The sequence below is a fragment of the Bidens hawaiensis genome, unplaced genomic scaffold (assembly GCF_021521415.1).
Source record: "Bidens hawaiensis isolate Kalapana, Puna unplaced genomic scaffold, B.hawaiensis_p1.1 tig00024272_1, whole genome shotgun sequence".
Taxonomy (NCBI): Eukaryota; Viridiplantae; Streptophyta; class Magnoliopsida; order Asterales; family Asteraceae; genus Bidens; species Bidens hawaiensis.
In genome coordinates, this window is record NW_027493825.1 from 238,690 (window position 1) to 259,720 (window position 21,031).

At 37.2% G+C, this 21,031-nt stretch overlaps 1 pseudogene; it reads left to right on the forward strand.

The window, feature by feature from the left end:
* The first annotated feature begins 9,922 nt into the window (after positions 1 to 9,922).
* LOC143568983 (magnesium transporter MRS2-3-like) lies at positions 9,923 to 11,725 on the forward strand (annotated as a pseudogene).
* Positions 11,726 to 21,031: the final 9,306 nt, after the last annotated feature.

Below are 21,031 nucleotides of genomic sequence, written 5' to 3' on the forward strand. Positions count from 1 at the left end.
TCCTCTACTCTCTGCTCCTCCATTCCGGTATCTTCAATCTCACTCGGGGTTTCAAAGAAAGGTGGATTCAAAGGTGGAATATATTCCAAATCCTTTCTAATGGCGAACAATACATCGTCCATTATTGATTCCAATTCTGGGGTTGGCTCTATTATATATTTCCCGATAAGTCTTTATACCCTAAGAAGTTCCCCATTTGATCATATGCAAATTGGTATGGAGGAGGCTTTGCCACAAGTGATTCCCATGGAGCCTTCCGTGCCTCGACTTCTATCCTCCTTCGCTCATAAGCATCATGTACCCAGTGATCTCCGCCACACACTTTGCACCATGGCGTTCCATCGTGTCGTCCGAACATATTTCCTTTAAAGAACACTCAAAAGAAAAGGGATCACGGACACCAGATAAAAATAGAATAGAATACTTAAAATAAAATTAAACTAAAACTAAACTAATTAAAATAACTAATCTAATCTAATATATAAAAATACAATAGGTAAATCCTAACTCGGGTCGTTCTCAATACGCCTCTAACCGTGTCCCCGGCAACGGTGCCAAAAACTTGGTGTGTGTATAATGATTCTCTCACAACTAAGATTTAAATTTATAAAACGAAAATCCTAAAGAAACCACATAAAACCGACAAGTGTACCGATCACTTATAATATAGCACTAAGGAAGTCCGAGTGTCGAACACAAGGACACGTGAAAACGTATCTAATACTTAACCCTAAGTAAGACTCAACTAAGAATAATATATTTTTAAATTGATTTTTATATTATTAAATACTTAACCTAGCTTAAATTAACTTAAAATACTTAAATTAAGAAACTAGACGAAACTGTGAAAATACGATTTATCAATGGGAAAAACGTCTACCTAGGTAAGAATCCTATTGAATGTATAATAAGCTATTGGATTGTAGAATCTCACGACACCGGTTCCTAAGGAATGACACAACTAAGGTTCACTCAGGAAGCTATATTACCTCTCGGTCTCACTAACAAACCCTAACCTACACTTAGTTGATTTTAAGAACAAACCGGGTGACGAATTGTTAACGTGCTCTAATGCCGACTCTCCTCTCGGTCTCACCGACACACTACTCTAATGGATACGAATACTACGCAACCAAAGATAGAGGAACAATTTATTCCAACTTAAACTAGGTCATCTAATCGCTCACAAACCCAAACCCGACAAGAACCGAACCCGCTCTCGCGCGATCCTAATCCTAATAAGTAAAAGCTATGAGACGACCCTACTTCCTATCACCTCTCGGTCTCTAAGAAGGTGTCTACCCGCTGATTATATTCAATTAATACACTCACGTAAACCTTACGGTTGTACTTCCCGCAAACAAACCCTAAACACTAAGTAAAGAGTCCTAAGAAGCAACAATCAATCAAAACTCATTCAATTAATCAAAGAAAGAGGTATAAGAGTGTAATTAACAAATTCACAGCCACTAAACACAACCTAATTCAATGTTAAAACAAACTTTAGATTAACAATTCAAGCCATGATCATCAGCAATCCAAACTACTTAATAAAACCTAACAATATTCATCGAACCTGGGTAGAACTAACTAATTTAGCCTAACATAATTTTTGGAAAGCAGCTAATATTCAAATTAAACATCATAAACATCAATATAAACATAAGAAAACTCATTCAATGATCAAGAACTATCAAACACAAGTCAAACTTCAAATTACTTGCAAAACAATCCAACAAAAAGCTTAAACTTAACTAGTTTGGGTTCTTGAATAAGAGACAAAGTTTATGAATGAATTACTTAAGGTTTATGGCTGAGATTATGATTATTATAACCTTTAGCTGCTGTAACAAACTGCCTTCGGTCCTTTTCTTCCTTTCCCAGCCGTCACCTATGCAAATCCTAGCCGCCACTTCTTTTTTTCTTTCCTCTCCCCTTGCTGGCCGATCGGAACTATGGGGCTGAGTTAGGGTTTAGTTATTTTTTTTAATTAAAATAATATGCAAGATAGGCTTCTACTTTGTGGGCTTGGGTCGGGCCTTGACTTGTAGATTTAAAACTTGACCAATTAAGCCCCTAAACTCTTCAAATTTCACTTTTTTTCGACCAACTTCAAGGCGTAACGTGTTTCTCAAAAATCGATCTTCGATCGGGTTAAAATCAATTGCGCATTCGCAAAGAAGACATTCTTAAAACCGCTTTCCATACTCGATATGGACATTTCGAATTTTTGGTCATGCCCTTCGGGTTAACAAATGCACCCGCGGTATTTATGGACCTCATGAACCGCGTTTGCAAACCATTCCTTGATAAATTCGTTATTGTCTTTATTGATGACATCCTTATCTTTTATAAATCCAAAGCCAAACATGAGCATCATTTGCGTTACATTCTCGAGCTCCTTAGAAACGAACGACGCTACGCCAAATTCTCCAAATGGGAATTTTGGCTAGAGGAACTTCAATTTTTGGGACATATCGTGAACGAAAAAGGTATCCATGTTGATCCCGCTAATATTGAGGCCGTTAAGGATTGGAAAACTCCGACAACTCCCATGGAAATTCGATCCTTCCTCGGTTTGGCCAGGTATATTATCGGCGTTTCAATCAGAATTTTTCTAAGATCTCTTTGCCTCTTACCTCCCTCACTCATAAAGGTAAACCTTTTGATTGGGGTTCGAAGCAAGAGGAAGCTTTTCAAACTCTCAAGGACATGCTTTGCAATGCTCCCGTTCTAACCCTTCCCGATGGAAACGACGATTTTGTTGTATTTTGCGATGCCTCTCATCTAGGACTTGGTTGTGTTCTCATACAACGACGTCAAGTCATCGCATATGCATCAAGACAACTTAAGGTCAACGAGAAGAATTATATGACTCATGATCTCGAACTTGGTGCCGTCATTTTCGCTCTCAAAATCTGGAGACATTACCTTTATGGTACAAATTGTGTGGTTTTTACCAATCATAAAAGCCTCCAACATATTTTTGACCAAAAAGATCTGAACATGAGACAACGAAAATGTGCCGAATTACTTAGTGATTACGATTGCGAAATTCGCTACCATCCCGGTAAAGCGAATGTTGTCGCCGATGCCTTAAGTCGAAAGGTTAATGTTAAATCCGTTCTTCTTTTAAGCGTCGTTGTTCAAATCGATCTTGAGATTCGTATCTTTCAAGCTCAGCGTACCTCCGTTGAAGAAGGTAACATGTACGAAGAAATGTCATGTGGAGCCGAACTTTAACTCGAAACCAAATCCGATGGTCTCTTTTACTTTCTCAATCGTTTGTGGGTTCTCGATCGCGATGACCTTCGTACTTGCATACTCTACGAAGCTCACAATTCGCGGTATTCTGTTCATCCTAATGCGGATAAGATGTATTTCGATCTTCGTGCTACCTTTTGGTGGCTGGGTATGAAAAAGGACGTAGTGTTGTTTGTATCTAAATGTCTTACTTGCTCAAAAGTTAAAGCCGAACACCAATGACCTTTTGGTCTACTCGAGCAACCAACGATTCCCGTTTGTAAATAGGAAGACATTACTATGGACTTTATCACTAAATTACCCAACACCCAAAAAGGAAATGATAGTATTTGGGTGATTATCGATCGTTTAACCAAATCTGCTCATTTCATTTCTATCCGCGAGAAGTATTATGTCGAGCAGCTTGCTCAAATCTATGTTCGGGAAATTGTGTGCCGACACGGTTTACCATTGTCTATCATTTCTTATCGCGATGCTCGTTTTACCTCTCATTTTTGGCGTTCACTTCAAGAAACTTTGGGAACACGTCTCGATCTTAGCACTGCTTATCATCCTCAAACGGACAGTCAATCCGAACGTACGATTCAAATACTCGAGGATATGCTACGAGTATGTGTTATTGATTTTGGTGGGAATTGGGATTCTCACATTCTTTTCATCGAGTTCTCATATAAAAATAGCTATCATTCTAGCATTGATATGGCGCCTTTTCAAGCTCTTTACGGTCGTAAATTTCGTTCCCCGAATAGTTGGAACGAAATCGGTGAAGCTCAAATCACGGGACATGAAACGGTCCAAGAATCCACCGACGCTTTCGACCAAATCCGTAAAAACCTCCTAGCCGCTAGAAGTCGTCAAAAGAGTTACGCCAACAAAGGGCGAAAACCGATCAAAGTTAACATTGCCGATCTTGTCCTTCTAAAAGTATCTCCTTGGAAGGGGGTAGTCCGTTTCGGAAAGAAGTGTAAGCTAGCTCCTCATTTCGTTGGTCCTTTCAAAATCCTTAAGTGTGTTGGGAAGGTAGCTTATCGACTCGAAATACCGCAAGAACTTGCCAGTGTTCATCCGACATTTCATTTTTCGAATCTTAAAAAGTGCTTAGCCGAGTTATCTTGTAATTGTTTCTATTATGTAAACCGACCCGTTTTGTAAACCAAAAACTAATGATATATAAAATATTGGATTTTTATGTTACTAAATCATTCTCGTTGGTTCAATTTGAAAAACCCCTTTATGGATTCGAAAACGCCTTTAAAACGACCAAATTACATCAAAAACGAACTTTCGGGACGCGTAACGAACCACACAAGACAAGCTGGGCCAACCCACCCCACCCAAGACACGTCGCGCCACGCGGCCAAGGCGGGGGATCAGGTCGCGCGACGCCTAGTGACATCTGCAGCATATTACGGATTTTCCTTGTTGTTTTGTGCTTTGCTTGTTTGTTTAACCAATATATTTACATGCAAACATGAAAGAGAACCTTGTAAAGAAGCTTTGACTCTTACCCTATATACACACACCCATCTCCTTCATTTTACACTTGCTCTTACTCAAAATTCTCTCTCTCAATTCTTAAGATCTAAAGGTTGTTCTTCATATTCTTGGTACTTTGACTTCCTAAGTCAAACTAACCATAGTCTTTCAATTTAATCAACCTGTTTATACTTGAATATGGTTGTACAACATATATATAATATACACCCCTTGTTACCTTTGGTAGTTACTTATCCGACCCCAGTTGGTTAAGTTTCGGACCTCATAAGGCAATGCTTCATGGAGGACTTCGTGTTCTTGATATATATATATATATATATATATATATATATATATATATATATATATATGTTTATACATATTAATCATGCTTAACTTCTGCTCATTTTAGTTTGTTTGTCATATTTACAAGTTCCATGTCTATGGGTTTGAAGAGACTAGCCTCGGTTTAACCGTAAATAGCTCCAAACCGTAAAACGAACTTTGTTTACTAGCTTTGTTAAATAATTGTTTAAACATGACTATTGTTAGATTTAAACTTTTAAAATCATTTAACCCGAACCAAGATCTGAACCGAAAACCGAACTTTTGTTTAAAGACTTTATTGTTAACTTTTTGGTTGTAAAACTTAAGTATTTTCATTTGTACATTATTATACAAGTTCTTTGATACTTGGGCATGTGGAAACTATCTATGAACTTATTGTGAGATGGAAACCGAACCAAACCGAAGTAAACCGATTTTCACTCGCTTAAGACACACAAGTGTGTTTTTAGCTATCAAGACTTGTAAATTTCTTTAAAAATAGTTTAAAAACTGATTTTAATTATTTTCTTAAGTACTTGGAAATGTTGGGTCCAACTTGATCTCATAACAAAGTTGGGACCGACAAAACCGAACACTCGCTTAACCTACGTTGTTAGTTCTCAACAATATAACTACATACTTGGTTATGTGTTATTGGATTTTTATGAGTTATCACATAACATTTAATATTTTGGAAAGTTGACTTTGGGTTTGACCAATTATCAAGACCCGAACCAACAACCCAAACACTCGTTAAAACCCGTTTTAGTATCTTTATTTTTAAGGGACTTGCATTCATGCATTTTTACCCACTTTATTACTTAAAATAGGTTGAGTAAATATTAAGGTTAGATACTTTAACCCGGTTTCGAGCAAACTTACATTTTTAAAGGACTATTGTTATAATTTCTTAAATAGTTACATTTTAAACCTTGAACTTTAATTGTTTACATTTCTTAACATTTATTTTATTTAAAAGACCTTCAAGACAACCTTTTAATTTAAGACTTTCTTTTATGCTTTGCTAGTTAAACTCGCCGTTCTGGTTAACCTCCAATTTACCGACCTTTCAAGTTTATTACTTGAACGTGAGTACTTTCATACCCAGTTTTCCATCTTTCGTTTTGGGGTGACATTTCATACTTATTTAACCTAAATGCTTTATACTTGAGTCCTAAATCACAAACTCTATTGTATACTTTACTTAAATAATTGCTCGATTTGGTGTTCTATGCTTATATGATTATATGCCTATGTGTTTACCGCTTTTGGTTGGTTGATCTATAAATCCTAGACTATTTGGCATCCCTTTATAGCAAGGTGTCGTTAATGTATTCTTATTAACGATAACTATTAAATCCTAGTCTATTTGGCATCCCCTTTTAGCAAGGTGTCACTAGTGTATTCTTATTAGTGATCTCTTTTTATCCAAATTATTGCTATTATTTATTGTTTCGTATACAAGATTGTGGCTTTTCTTATATATACTTATATGCTCAAACTTATGAATTGCTCACCAACCTTTGTGTTGATAAACTTTATTTTATGAAATGTTACAGGTTTGCATTTAGGTTGATTATGGAGTGTGGAGAAAACGTCATCAAGACCTTTAGGATATTAGTAAAATGAACAATATATAATTTGCTATATTTTTGTTATATTTGTCTTATGAATATTGTTATGTGACATTTCGATGTTGTGAAATTAAATGAGTTTGTTAGATATTGTCGCTTTAAATTAGTGTCATGCGCTTATGGGCAATCTCTCGCATCCCGGCATGTTCCGACGTCTTTGATCGGGGTGTGACGTTGGTGAAATTCTCGGTTTAGCCTCTAAACTATTTTTTTCTCTGTTTTAAAATCTTGGTGTTTATTTATCATCATTTCAGTCTCTAGTCTCATAAGTTTAACACCATTTGTATCTATGAAATGAAAATGTATGAAAGTCACTTTTTTTTAATCTTCTATGATTTCTTTCTTCGATATATAAGCATTATCTATTAAGTTGTGTGTAATGGGCATGAAATAAGGGCGATGAGGGGCGAAATTTGGAGGGAACACCCCCCCCCCCCAGGCGATAAATGGGGCGAGAAGGGGGAGGGGGTAGGCGATGAATATTACTCGCCGTGGTTTATTATTATTTTAATCAAAGTGACCGTTGAACGGTCATAAATTAAAAAAAACGATAACTAAAACAATACATACATATACCTCTTCTTCTCCAATCTCATATCCATTCCATACAAATCATTAACCAAATTCTTAAAAAAACATATAAAAATGAATGCTAGAAACAACCCAAATCAACCATTCCCTCATTTCGGTCAATACCATGGTTCGCAAAACCAACCGAACCAACCAAGCGTAAACATGCAGTGGTTCCCGAACACCGGAAACCTACCGAACCTAAACAATCCATTTCCTTTTCTTGGACCGAAGTTAAACATATATGCCAACTACCTCATGCCGGCGTTCAGGTCTACCCAACCGGAGCTGGAGCCGGTGACGATGACTCAAACGACACGGGCCTTCAATTCAAGCCAAAAGCCGACCCGTAAATACAAAAAATACAACCGGGGGAGCCGATGGGGCAACGTGATCCATACAAGCAATAGACCGAGGATGAGGAAGTTGTCATCGCAAGAGCTTGGATCGTCATTTCGGAGGATCCCGACGTTGGTAAGTTTTTTATTATTAAGTATTTACATAACTTTATTTAGTGTGTATTAAAAATGTATATTAAGTGTGAAAAATAATTTTAATTTGTAGCTAACTTTCAAGCAGTCAAAATATTTTGGAGGAAAGTATTTGAAGCTTAGCTTGCGCTAACGGGTAAATCGGAAGATTACCGGGGTAAAGAAGCGGTTCAAGCCCATTAGAAGACCGTTAATTCCGAATGCCAAGATATACAACCACTTGCGTGGAGAGGTTGGCGTAGCGGGCAAAACGACGCCTGACATCCAATCTAAAGCGTCAAGGGCAAACCGAAGGGCGAATCGGGAAAGCGTTTAAGCATTTAAGTTGTTGGGAAAAACTCAGGGTATGCCTGAAGTAGAAGGGGGAACCCATCATTCCAGTCGCTCGACGAGCCAGCGCATCATCCCGAGCTTCAAAAAAGTCGAGGGCATCGTCTTCGACCAATCCGAGCACACCAAACACACCCTCAGATGCTCGTAACTTCAACCTCGTTGACGAACACGACCCAGTTAATATAGACGACGCCGGAGAAGTACATGAGTTGGCTCGACCCCGCGGGAGAGCAAAAAAAAATAATACAAAAAATGGGAGGGTTCGTCGTCATCACAAGTCAAAATGGCAGCCAATGAAGAAGTCGAACATCTAAACGAGGTGTTCGGTAGTTTCGAAACACATGCCGCGGAAATGGTATAGGACATGAAAGAATCCAACAAATACTACGAAAAGCTAGCCCAGACGTTAGAACTACGACAAATGAAATAAAGATTGCGAATCCCTCAAAGCGGGTGAGTTTCATGAAGAGGCCGCATTATTGCATCGACGACGTGTTGAAAAAATGCACGAATATTATGGATATTAGTTTTTTTTTGTATTTCTTTTCTAATTTTAATGTATTTTTATGTAATTATTTAATTTAATGGGTTTTTATTTGTTTAGTTTAATTATAAAATGAAAATAATAAAAAAATGGTGACATGGCAAATGAGAGGCTATAACATCATTACACCTCAAAAATAAAAACCTACCATTTGCTGACTGGACGCCATGTGTCGCAATTCGCCCTAATTTATAGCCTCTCCACTACACATAGCTTTAGGTTAGGTGTAATGGCCGTGAATTGTGGGCGATTTTAGGCGAAATTTGGAGGGAACACCCCCCCCCCCCCCGGAAAGGCGATAAAGGGGGCGAGAGGGGGGGGTGAATATTTCTCGCCGGTGCATGTTTGAATAATATTATTATTATATTCCTTTGTGTGTGTGTGTGTGTATTATATATTGAACTACAACACCAATATACCCCTAAAACAACATTTGCTGACTGGCGCCATATGACACAAAACGCCTTATTTTGTAGCCCCTCCAGTGTTTGCCTGGCGAATATAGTACGTGATACGTGTTTGTACATTGTGGCTGTGTATGAAATTTTTAACCTGAAAGCACTTGTATCTCCATAGTTTTATGCCTTGATGCACAGTTCACAAGCATCCAAAGCGACATGATTGGTTCTTCACACCTAAACGTCGATAATTTATCAACTTATAATATTTGAAACGTTCATTATTTATTTAATACATAATATATTATAATCGATCTTGGTTAATATTTCTTCTTTAAATCATTTCTTGTAATAAAACTTTCATGCAACCGGTTGTACAATTCAGCAATCAGTTAAACAAACTCCTCTATCTGTAAACGTAAACGTCCTTTTAACCCTCGAAATCGTCAAAAGCCTGCAATCTCCTTCTCGCTTTCTGTTTAATTACAAACGTTTTTTTCTCGTATTTGGTAATACGATTATTCTTGTTCAAATTGATCAGTTTCGGATCTCTAGGTATCAATCAGTAATTGAGTTCTTTGGATAATATGTGATGTCCCCATTGCATCCTCTGATTTATTAACAATGCATGTGTGTACTTTTTGATTTCCTGGAGCGTTAAATTAGTCGTGTTCGGGCTAGCATATGTCGAATGCGTGTATATATATCGTCTAGGCGATTTTACGTGATTAACATTTCCTTGTTTATATAAAACACTTATCAGACAATGAATGTCCATCAATAACACTTTTAACACTTCTTTGATTTGATTCATCCAACCACAGACTTACAAGAAAACAACTCACTCAAGGTATATATATATATTAAATTTGAAAATCATAGAGCTTTAAATTATAATATAAACTAATGAATCTGTCAATATATGTGATCAATGAGGAGCTAGCTAGCCGGATGTCGGAAGAATTAGAGCCCGCACGAAACCTGAATGCTAATGCTGGTGGACTCAGAAAGAAGTCCTCCGGAGTGAGGCAATGGCTCCTCCTAGATTCCACGGGCCAGGGCCAAGTTGTGGAGGCCGGTAAGTACACTGTGATGCGACGGACAGGCCTACCTGCGCGTGATCTTCGAATCCTGGACCCTATTTTATCTTATCCCTCTACCTTGCTTGGCCGAGACCGAGCCATCGTCATCAACCTGGAGCACATTAAGGCTATCATCACCGCACACGAGGTGCTTTTGCTTAATTCCAAAGACCCCTCCGTTGCTCCTTTCGTTCAACAACTCCAACGACGTATCCTGCGTCATCATCATGCAACCGCACCTCAGGTTTTGTTTAGTTTTCTCTTAATTAACTATCATAGTGTTTTGGAGAATTTGTTTTCAAATTTGATTGAAATTAATGTTAAGATGGTTTTGTAACAGGAGGATGGGATGGATATAAGTGAGGAGGGAATACATGCTCTTGATGGACCGAAACTTCTTCAATTCGAGTTCATTGCACTTGAGGCCTGCGTAGAGGCAGCTTGCAGTTCCTTGGGAAACGAGGTTGCTTGCTTGCTGTTATATATATGCACTCCACTTTCTTAATTAGTTTTATGTTTATATATCTATCATTAATCAACTAGGCAAGGACATTGGAGGAAGAAGCCCATTCAGCTTTGGATAAGTTAACCAGAAAGATTAGTACTCTCAATCTGGAGCGTGTTCGACAGATTAAAAGCAGACTGGTTGATATTACAGGACGCGTTCAAAAGGTTTGTGACTAGTCTTAAAGCATTTGACCATATGTATGCATATCCATACTAGCTGCAGTTTGTGATTGATTAATTGGTTTAAATCAATAGGTTCGGGACGAACTAGAGCACTTGCTTGATGATGATGAAGATATGTTTCAAATGTATCTGACTGATAAACTAGTTGACAATAACAAGCTTGATGATCACACGGATGAGTCAGAAATGCAGGATGATAGGTTGGCATATATCCAATCCACCTAGCTTGTGTATAACTTAATGTTTGAGAATTTGATTTTTTTCTTTGCTAAGAGTTGTGAAAGGCAATGATGAAAGTGGAAGAGCCCGAACCAGCATTGCACGTAGTATCGCCAACAAACACCGTGATGTTGAGGAACTGGAGATGTTGTTGGAGGCCTACTTTGTACAGATAGATGGCACATTCAATAAATTATCGACGGTATATATAATTCAATAAACTTAATTTCACATCTGGTTAACTAACTTGATAAATATAAATTTGATTTGGTAGCTAGGGGAGTATGTGGACGACACGGAAGACTACATCAACATAATGTTGGATGACAAGCAGAACCATCTTCTGCAAATGGGCGTGATGCTGTCAACCATGACTCTAATAGTGGGTGCCCTTGTAGTCATGGCTGGAGCCTTTGGGATGAACATCAACATTCAACTGTTTAACGGAGACACTCCCGCTGAGAAGGAAGCTGGAATGCATAAGTTTTTGTTCACCGTTGGTGGTGGAACAATTGGTGGCATCTTCCTATATGTTATTGCTGTCACCTGGTACAAGAACAAATGGCTTCTAAAGTAAAATAATTAAGATGGATGTTCAAACATGGATCCAAAGTGAGAGTTGGCAACCACCAAAAGGAAATGTTTCGAAATCGAAAGCGAGCACTTTATTTATAATACTAATAAATATCAAAGAAGCTTTCTTTGCCTGTTAAGTTTACAAAGACCATTAAATAGTTAAGCTATTTACTTGTACATATCATCATTGTCTCATAGAAATATTGGATTTGAATTCTGACTACATTTAGACCAAATGCTAGTGATTTCGGACAAAGATTTAACATTTGGGGTCAATCCAGCTGTGATAATGCTACTGTTAAGTTGTTTGAATGTTTCCACTGCTAAGGTTTTATTATTCCAGTATTGAACTATGTTGCTTATGAAATGCCAACAACAGGACCACCCGGGTTTGGGACTTATACAGATGGATTAATTGGTTCATTTTTCATACTTTGATAAGACTTATATAATTATCTTCATTTTTTATTGTTGATTTTACTGCAGCATATTGGTCTACATGATTCATCTCATAAGGGATTTATTATTAGTACTAAGACCCGTTGTATCATTAATTAATTTTTCTTCATTTGTATGAGTTTTTGTATTTATAAAATTATCCTTTAATTCCAAGTCACCTATTTAAGTTATCAAATTTTCTACATCTGATTTTGTTATTAATCTTCTAACTTTTGATATTTTCATGTTGAGTAAAAGTTGAAGTAAAGGTTCATGCATATTATAGTAAAAGAAATAAAGGTCTGCATATCATTTCATTATAAAAAATAACCCATTTTATGTAACAAAGCATTTAAATTGCATATTATAAAACTATAAAAATCTTTGAACATGAACTGAGCTAGAAACAGTCAAATGCTGTAATAACACATGCTCACTAACTACAAATCCTCTCTTCAGTAAACACCTACAAAAAAAAAATTAAAAATCTTTAAACTGTTACAACAGGGGCACCATCAGTTTCTCATCGTACACAAGAAGTTGTATAAGTAATATTTGAAATCCCATCACCAGAAGATATTGGATAACTTAAGAAATTTGACAAAAGTGGTTTATATGAAACATAAAGCATAAATACGAAGATTAGTGAATTAGTAGTTTACTCTATTAACCGTCTTGAACGTATCGGGTTGGGTTTGGGTTCGGGTTCGGGTTCATTTGTCATCCCTAGTTTTTGGGTTAATTACTACATGTATGGGTATACGGGCTGATTCTAGTTATACTTTGTCTCTAACGGGTCAAATAAATCGCTTTTTAAATTTTCATAAAAAAGTAAACGTGGATAAACACATGCAATCATGTACACCTATTTGTATCTTGTAAGTCACCTAAATACAAATGCAAGAAAAAGGAGATACATAACCAGCAGCAAGGATATTATAAATAAATAAAAGCAAAAGAGGTACATACCCGTCCCAGATCATCACGAAGTAGACTAAGACCGGCATTTAGAATGAACTATGGTGCCTCCATTTATGTACACGGCACCTCTATACATCCATTCTTCTGTTTCATCACTGTAAAAATCATTAAAAGCCTCTCCACAGAGTCCACATATACTCTGATCCTCGTCAGCAGGAACAGCCATGTCATCATCGTCTTTCGTTTCCACAGCGTTCTCAGAGGGAAGAAGAAATACTGGAACTGCTAATTCCTCTGCACTACTAAGCCACACATCAATATTAGCAAACCACTTCTGGGACGGTTTTTGCTTATGGTTTTTTGATGCCCGGTTCCTAGTCACATGCCAGTCCATATGATTACTATGTTCTTGTTGCAATTTGAACTGGAGCCCACATGTTTTGCATTGTCTTGGCAGATCAGCATATAAAGCAGTTATTGCTGACTCGTGGCGTGTCTTGAGCCCAACTGTACCCTACACATATAATTACACAACTAAGAAAAATTTACAACTTGTGGAGTAAATTTTAATAGATTATATGTACCTGTTTATCGAGTGAGAGTAGACCTTGGTCCACAAAGGGAGTGGCGAAAGCAATTGATATAGGGAGTTGGGGAACCGGAGGTGGGCCCGGGACGCGGAAAGGCATGACAGAAACTGGATGCCCCACAGAGGGATGCAATCTTTGAGGTCGAGTTACTAAATGAGGTGGCGGTGGGAACCTAGTGTTTTGCCCTGGGATTTGCTGACTAAACGACACAGGCAAATTAAACGAGTCAAATTGTTTTTGGAATGGGTGAAAAGGGGGCTGCCAAGATAAGTGATTGCCCCCTGGCCTTTGACCATTAGAAAGATTCAATGATTCTTGTGGATGATGAAAAACTGAATGCTCGGTTTGATATCCAGTCCTTCTCCGCTTTAATCCACGATCAGACTACAAATAAAAAAAGATTAATTTCTCTTCTTCGTGATTGAAGCATGCCTATTAAACTTAACTTATCATACAACATAAGAAATGAAGACGAAAAATATACACTAACCAATGAAACTGCTGCACTGTTATAAGTCTTTGTAGGCATGGACCGTGGTTGAGCCATTTTAGATGAAAACAAATAAGTACCACGACCCCGGTCTGCTAAAGTTTCCCACTCAAGTTCCTCCTCTTCGGCATTCTGCCATGTCAACTCATTTATAGCATGTTGAAGTTTTTGGTTTGTTGTTATAGTCCTTTCATCTCTCCCATATGCGTTAATCAGAGCTCGGGGTCTCTGAATATCAAATCCATTACTTACACCATGATATGGTGATGAATGACTAGTTGATCCCAATGACTGTGAAGAGACCACAGAGTCATATTCATCGAGAATCTTTGGAGCTGAAACTGCTCTTGCATTCTGAAATGATTCAAGATATATATATATATATATATATATATATATATATATATATATATATATATATATATATCCACTAATGAAACAACAAAACAAGCTCTATTATCCACAGGAGAAGATAAGGGTTATTACCTCCAACTCCAAGTATTTTGGATTGACATGAGGCGGTCGTAAAGATTCAAAATCTGTTAAAGTTGAACAAGGGGAAAACCAACTCTTCAGACAAAACAGCTTCATATAACTTTTCTATGTCTTCCACTGATCTTTGGTTCAACAGAACCTTGAACCGATCAACAACCGACTTCTGATTGGTGCCATCAATATTCGGTGTTGGCTGGTACCCCATAACTTCTTCCTCTCTTTCCTTGTTGCAACAATATAATTTAAATACATAACAGTCAAGCAGACGGTTAGGTTAGGTTAGGTTAGGTTAGGTTAGGTTAAAAAAGCGGTTAAAATAAGCCCACCTGCACCTGGGTTGGAGGTTTTAAATTGGGTCCTGCTGCTAAATACACGCGGCGTATGTATAGAGGGCTATTTTGTCTTTTATGTTGTACCATTACATCCGTTTAGTATTGTACGCGGCGTATAGGGTATATACAACCTACGACGGTCATGTTGGTTGTCAGTTGTCAGGTCGTACTCTATAAGCCACGTATAACACTATAGGGGACGTATTGGCAAATTTAAATGAGAAAATTCCAATTTGCCTCCCTGAAATATATCGTAGGGAGATTAAATAGCCCCTGAAAACGAAATTGCGCATGTTGTGCATCTGTATTTCTCCGGCGGGTTCTTCTGACTCCTACCGTCAGTTGACCGTTGGTATTATAGTAATAATACCAACATATTAAGGGTATTTCAGTAATCTTTTTCTAATAAATAATAAATATAATAATAATAGTAATAATAATAAATTAATAATAATAACAATGAGTAGATCTGATCATCATCATCAACCTCACCACCTCCACCCTCCCGTCGCACCTCCACCCTCCCGTTTGATTTGAGTAATAACCCAATTGGCAACCCGTTTGATTTGAAAAGCTCGTATATTGTGGTGGGTTGCTGTTCAGAGGATGACAGATTGAATGTGGTGGTGAGTGTGAATGTACAAAGTAGGATGATGATTGGAAGTTGAAGATTTGACATGTTTTGTGTGTCAGTTTGATGATGAACTGAGAGGTGCAGGTAAGGTGTTGGATGAAATGTTTTCAGGAGTCAAAAAACATCGTTGGGTTGTTTTCGAGGTCGGTTAGGGTGAAAAATTTACAAAAAAATGGTTCGTTTGGTTGTTTTCGGGTGAAAAGTTTACAAAAAATTGGTTTGTTTGGTTGTTTTCGGGTGAAAACTTTACATAAAAATGGTTCGTTTGGTTATTTTTGGGTGAAAAGTTTACAAAAAAATGGTTCGTTTTGTTGTTTTCGGGTGAAAAGTTTACAAAAAAATGGTTCGTTTGGTTGTTTTCGGGTGAAAAGTTTACTAAAAAATTGGTTCGTTTGGTTGTTTTCGGGGTCGTTTCGGGTGAAAAGTTTACAAAAAATGGTTCGTTTGGTTGTTTTCGGGTGAAAACTTTACAAAAAATTGGTTCGTTTGGTTGTTGTCTGGTGAAAAATTTACTAAAAAATGGTTCGTTTGGTTGTTTTCGGGATCGTTTCGGGTGAAAAGTTTACAAAAAACTGGTTCGTTTGGTTGTTTTCAAGTAAAAACTGGTTTGTTTGGCTGTTGTCGGGTGAAAAGTTTACTAAAAAATGGTTCGTTTGTTTTTTCGGGGTCGTTTCGAGTGAAAGTTTACAAAAAATTGGTTCGTTTGGTTGTTTTCGGGTGAAAACATTACAAAAAAATGGTTCATTTGGTTGTTGTCGGGTGAAAAGTTTACTAAAAAATGGTTCGTTTGGTTGTTTTCTGGGTCGTTTCGGGTGAAAAGTTTACAAAAAATTGGTTCGCTTGGTTGTTTTCGGGTTTCGCTTGGTTGTTTTCGGGTGAAAAGTTTACTAAAAAATGGTTCGTTTGTTTGTTTTCGGGGTCGTTTCGGGTGAAAAGTTTACAAAAAATTGATTCGTTTGGTTGTTTTCGAGTGAAAAGTTTACAAAAAATTGGTTCGTTTGGTTGTTTTCGGGTGAAAAGTTTACTAAAAAATGGTTCGTTTGGTTGTTTTCGGGTGAAAAGTTTACTAAAAAATGGTTCGTTTGGTTGTTTTCGGGGTCGTTTCGGGTGAAAAGTTTACAAAAAATTGGTTCGTTTAGTTGTTTTCGGGTTCGTTTCGGGTGAAAAGTTTATAAAAGTTAAATATATATGATGATGATGATGATAAAGATTTGGTGATGATGGAGATAGGGAGATGATGATGATAAGGAGGAGGATGAGGAAGTCTTTAATGAAGTAAGGAATATATATTTCATATTGTATAGATATAACAAACATTAGTTTAGTTCAAATGGTAGATTTTGTTTGTTGTTAAACGGAAGGTCGGGGGTTCGAACCCCACCCTCTACACGATATTGGAAGATAAGTTTTAGAATTAATTATAGGCTCAGGGGTAAATGGTCATTTCAACATTTTTGGTTAATTAACTTACGGTCAACTGACGGGAAGGGCACAGATTGCCCCGCCCAAATATGACAGACGTCTATAATGCGTAATTTCGTTTTCAGGGGCTATTCCATCTCCCGACGATATATTTCAGGGAGTCAAATTCGAATTTTCTCAATTTAAATTATTGAGCTCACCGGCTCCCCCACCCTTCAATTTATTATATATTCACATGCACACACATATCTTTCTCCCCCACCCTTTTATTTATTTTTATTATATATTCACATACACATATATCTTTCACCACTCGAGAAGGAAAAATAAAAAAATCTAGTGGTTCGGCAATTTATTTCCTGACTCGAACGAGAAGGAGCCGGGATACGCGCATACCGATCAAGCTAGCACACCGGGGTTACCTGATTTGAACTAGGTTTCGTTGTATATTTATTTAATATAAAGTCGTTAGTTGGTTTTTAACTAAAATCTTACCATTACGTTTGTCATGAGTATTTCGGTTACATTAGTCAGACATAACAGTATTACGGTCAACCTGGCACGCCGGGGTTACCAAATCTAAACCAGGTTTTGTTGTATATTTACTTAATATAAAGTCGTTAATTGCTTTTAACTAAGATATGTTACCATTACGTTTTCCAGGAGTATTTCGGTTACGATAGTCACCATGAACAGTCTTACGGTCAGCCATCGTGCCGGTTACCAGTTGATGGGTCGCATTATGAAACTCACTCTTCTTCTTCGTACCACTTACCAGTCTTGGCCCAATGTACCAATAGAAGTGTCACCGTATTACGGAACCCAGTCTTCGTAGCATGTACCAATAGAAGTGCCACTTGGGTTGGGGCACGCACCCCTTACGTCCCGGTGCCTTTAGTCCAGCATCCCCCACTCGCGGCAACGGAGGTGTAGATTGTCGACCAGCCAGCCGACGAGGATGCTGAGGCGAGGGCAGCCGCGGATGCGGATGCTGGTGGGGACGCAACTCTAGATCTGGATGCACATTAGTTACGTTTGTTATATTATCGTTTAGGTTTACTTTCAATTCGTTTAATTATTAAATGTTTTATTATTGTTTCTATATCAGCCACCACCGCAGCACGTTCCCCGTACGTATCGCGTTGTGCGTTTGGATACCAGCACTGACGCCCGGTTACAGCTCATGGAGCGGGGGATGCTGCAGATGCAGCGTCAGCTGACCCGGGTCTTTGCTTACTTGGTCGCCACTCAGCATGGTGAAATTTACACATGACGCCCCAACCTAGTTTTGACCACGATGCGAGCACATCGGGTGTCACACGCAGATGAGGCGACGACGATGTTCGTAATGCGGCTTTTGGATAGTTTTTATATTATGTTTTATGTGCACGAACTCGTAGTTTTGTATGAACTACTTGTTTTAGTGATGTATGTATTTATTGTTTTGAACGAACTCCTATAAATCAAGCCGATTGCTAATAAAAACTATTTCAAAATATATTAATAATAAATAAAAAAAACAATAAAAAAAATCTTTTTTTCTAAAAAAATTATTAAATAAAAAGGAACAAAAAATGGAAAGGAAACCCAAAAAAAAACATAATAATGTTATAATATTACCATAATTATAGCAAGATTGGATATATGATTAAAGAAAAAGGAGTAAGATAGTGATAGCAAATATATAAGAATGTGAATTACTGGATGATCTTTACCCTTACACTTACATACTATATATATTACAACAACTTTACTATTTAGGAGACAAGGTTATATAATTGAAGTTGAAATTTGATGTCATACACAAGCATATGTTATCCACACGTTTATAACACTCCCCCTTGGATGACATATTTCAAACTTTAGGATCTTGAATTATTGCCTCATTAAAAACCTTGCTAAATAAAACCCAGTGGAAAAAACTTTAGCTAATTGCATTATATAGCCCCCCCTCAAGTTGTATGTCATTACATTTTTCGTACGTGTCTCATGCCAATATCATGAACGTGTTTCCGGAATGTGTCGTGGGAAGTGCTGATGTGCTAAAAGTAGTCAAATAAATGTTAACTAAAAATAAGCTAATAGACACTAATTAATAATTATAGTCTCTTAAACTACTAACCGGCAAGTGTACCGGTCGACTCTAGTACAACTAAGTAAGTCCGGATATCGAACCCACGAGACTCTATAAATTACGTATACTAGCTAATTAGACTCAACTACAAGACATGACTATTTAATAATAATGTTTGAAGGGGGTTTTTAAACTAATTATTAATTGACTAAACCTAACCCTAATTGATTAAATAATAATAAAACATAATCATTACTTAAAACCTAATTAAATAAAATATAATAAACTACTAAAAACACTTAGATTAAATCAGATGATAAAAACAACTACCTAGGCTAGAATCCCCAAAGTTACGGTTATTAATTAAATGAGAAACTTAAGTTATGGAACCGGGATCGTAAAATAGACCCTTGACAGAAAACCCGAACATGACCCTTGAACTTCAAGAAGACACCTATGGATTTCTAACAAGTTTTAAGACTCACCAGTTTTATGAATTAAACTTCCTTACGGTTATTTAATAATTTATGTCTAAGTATCTTTATGACGAAATACTACCTTACAGCGCAGAAATCAAAGATAGTTAAGAAGACTCAATTGACTTAAGAGACTAAGTTGACGATCAAACCTAGACGGACTCCTTACGAAGAACTAAATCTAGCAATCCTGACTAACAAAGATCTATCAATAACCTATCACCTTACAGCTTTCTAAGCTAGCAGCTCACTTTTATTTATTTAATTAGTTTTATTGTTTCTATGATCTTAATGCATATCAATCATAAACTAGTCAAGAACACACAGTAAGTGACCTAACAAAACCCTATCCTATGAAACAATCACCAAGGGTAATGTGAAACAATAATTCCAAGTAAATAAAACTAAGCAAACATGCACATCAATTAACTCAAACTCAACACTTTACTTAAAACATAAAATCCATAACGAAAAGAAATCCCAACAAAATCAAACCGAACTAAGGTTCATGATGACCTAGGTAGTTTATGAAATTTAGCCTAGCATCATATAATCTAAATCAAACAAAACAAATAAAACCTAAAACATGGTGAAATAATGAGAAACGAAAGATTAAAAGCGATAAAACCCGTAATCTTCAATCTTGAACGTAAAGCTCTTCACCGGCTGTTCTCATGCCTTCAAAATCACCACAAGACTCAAAAGTATGCTCTCTAAAACTCCAAATTCGTCTGGTGGTAGCAGGGTATTGTCAGGTTTAAGTTAAAGATGTTTAAATACCCAAAACAAGGCCCAACATGTAGCAAAAACGAAATAAAAAATCCTCCAGCAATCCCTAGGCGCCGCGCAACGGGCTTTGGCCTCCCCGGTCGCGCGGCGCGGCGTGCTCCACCAAGGAGGGCGGTCAGACCGGCCCGGTGTGACCGGTTCTCTGTTCTGACCCATCCTGACGCGTTCCGGATCTCCGTTTCGACTCTTTTTAGCTCATTTTTCGTCCTTTTTAAACACGATCAAATTCCGGAAACTACGAAACATAAAAATGTTAGTAGTGTAAAAATCTCGACTAAAAACGAACACAAACTATTAAAATATTAATTAAAATGTACAAGGGAAACATAAACATTTAGCATTATATCAAGTGTTTTTGTGAAAAAAATCAGTTGAGCTGTTGCTGGATTGGACATATCTCATCTCAAACTGATTGTCTTTAATAAGATCCCGAGTATACTAAAATACCTTGGTGGTATATGCTTTGTTATGTCACTTTTGATATACCCTTCCTTCATTTGCGAGACACAAGATGCATTATTTTCATAGATAGGAGTTGGAATTCGATCTTTCTCTAGTCCATAAGAAATCAATCTGTGTCGTGACATAGATCTTAACCATACGCATTCTCTTGTGGCTTCATGCAATGCAATGACTTCAGCATGATTTGAAGATGTTGCAGTGAGTGTTTGTTTCTGAGAACGCCATGAAATAGTAGTTCCTCCATTCTTAAATATGTATCTAGTTTGAGATTTTGCTTTATGGGGATCAGATAAATAACCTGCAT